Below are 2,514 nucleotides of genomic sequence, written 5' to 3' on the forward strand. Positions count from 1 at the left end.
ATTGGTGCGAAGTAATAACTAAGCCAAACATCGATTATGATGTCTAATATGAGGTAAAGGTAAGGGTTAGTAAATTATACACACGTAGCCGGACCAAGGTGCGGGGTGAAATTCTCTAGATGCCGGACCAAGGATTTAGAGATACCTAACTTATCAGTTTGCATGTAATACACTAGAAAAGGATTGCTATTACTAGGATTACTGTGTTATGAGATTGTGGGGAACACGTATACCCTAGTTATTTCTCTTATCTTGATAACAACCAAAGTTGAGTTTGATTATTGATTACTTATTAAGTTCTTACTATTTGTTTCACACAAGCACAACACCCTTTTTATTACCTGTTTCTAGAAATAATTTGACTAATTGTATATAATTGTTGGTTAAAGTAAAGTCTAAACCATTTTCCTCGTGGGATCGATCCCAACCTACAAGTTGGGTTGTTTACTTGATAACGATCGCTTATACTTCTGTAAGGAGGTGTAATTTGAGCGTATCGAGCTTCTACGGTTATTTGTTATGTACAGTATTTAATGCCTAAAATGGCATCATATGTGTTTATCCAGTTTTGATGCCATCTATTTTAATGATTATTTTTTTAAATCAATGAGTTGGTATGTATGTATTTCCATTTATTTATCTTATTATATATGTGAGAACCAATTGGACTCAAATGTCTTCCCACTTGCATCTCGAATGGGCCATTGAGGCCTAATTGAGTTAATTTCGTCAAATTGGATTGGTGCAGAAGAAAAAAATGCTAATATCGTGGGTCAAAGGCCAAGCTAAAAGTTCACGGCTTAACAAATGGGTCAATGACCCGAACAATTTGAGTCTCCAAATTCGGGTTATTCTAAACCTATCTTTAGTACAATTTCTATACTAATAAAATTACTCGCGCCTCGCGCTGGAATTTAATATCACAAAATTATAAAATAATACTTAAAACCTATTAGTCATTAAAACTTCAACACTTTATTATCTTACATAAAAGATTACATAGTAACGAACATCAATAATGTAAAGGAAAATGATAATTATAATATCTTATCAGTTATCATTCAATTAATCATCTTTAGTTTGATTTTATAATTTATCCTTTTGCTTCCACGAACTATTTGATATTTTTTGGGAATGAAATGAACATCAACCTGAGATATTAAATTTTCTAATAAATAAATAATCATTGTTAAGGGATAAATAAAGTTTAAAAGGCTGAAAAAAGTGAACAAATATTTTAATTCTAACGTGTAGAAAGTTCAGCCTTGCATTTTGCTTTACATATATCATTTTAAAGTTCTTCATTCAAATGTATCATAAGTAATTATTAAAATGGAAAATTAAAGTGAGAATGTATCATGTTGGTCAAAAATTCAACTTATTATATATACTTGAAAGGGTAAAATATTATACAAAAATTATTTTGTTTGTCTAGGTGTTTTCTAAAAATCAACATACCAGAGTGATGAAGTTCAATTTGAACCTACACTTCTATTCCAATCGCAATGTGCAGAAACACATTTATTAGTTCAAGAAAAATATTTACAACTTGCAGAAAACTTGAGAATCTATCCATACTTTATATTCAATATGAGCAATTAATTTATTGTGTAGTTATCTATATCTTTGGAATTAAAAGATGCTCTAGTCTAGTCATATTCCTCTATAAGTCATCCGGCACATCCTTGAACCCATGTCAAAAATTTATTAATTCTTGTTTTATTTCCTTGGTTCACTTCGCACATCAAGGTATGATTAAGTTTTTAAAGTCTTTATGTCCTTACAATGTCATACCAAATTTGAATTTTGTCTTCAAGAGATGGTGGTATAGATCTTTAAGAAATTTTTTAATTGTACCATCAACAATTTCAGTAGAGAAAACTTGTGTGAATACTCAATTAATGTTTGCTATTTAATCTATACTAACAAATAGTTATAACAATAACTTTGCAAAAACATAAACAACAAAGTTTAAAACATGTACTCAAAAACAACAATTAACATCATAAGCATAAATTAATGATTGTATAAAAACATACCAAGATCTGTAACAATAGAATGAAAAAGAAAGAAAAAATCTATTCCACTGACTGCACAATGTCCCCTCAAGGAAATTATTTTCCTCTAGTACACGAGGTTTAAATGAATAGATCCTCTCAGGATGGAGCAATTTTATTCACTAGTGTATTGATACAAAAATAGTGGTGTCAATGAGCCACTCAACATGAGAAAAGTGCACGAATATTTAATTGTGAAGAAGAAGAAGAAGAAGAAGAAGAAGAAAAAGAAGAAGGAGAAGGAGAAGGAGAAGGAGAAGGAGAAGGAGAAGGAGAAGGAGAAGAAGGAGCAGGAGAAGGAGAAGAAGAAGAAGAAGAAGAATAAGATCACAACTTCTCATAATTAGTTATTTATGTCGATTATAATTTAGCTATCTTTATTTTTTTTATCGTATAATTATTATTTTATTCTATTAGTTGTAACATGAATAAATCTTCTAGTAAAGTTGCCATTTTT

The sequence above is a fragment of the Solanum verrucosum genome, unplaced genomic scaffold, assembly GCF_900185275.1.
Source record: "Solanum verrucosum unplaced genomic scaffold, falcon-dt-bn FXZP01000048.1, whole genome shotgun sequence".
NCBI lineage: Eukaryota > Viridiplantae > Streptophyta > Magnoliopsida > Solanales > Solanaceae > Solanum > Solanum verrucosum.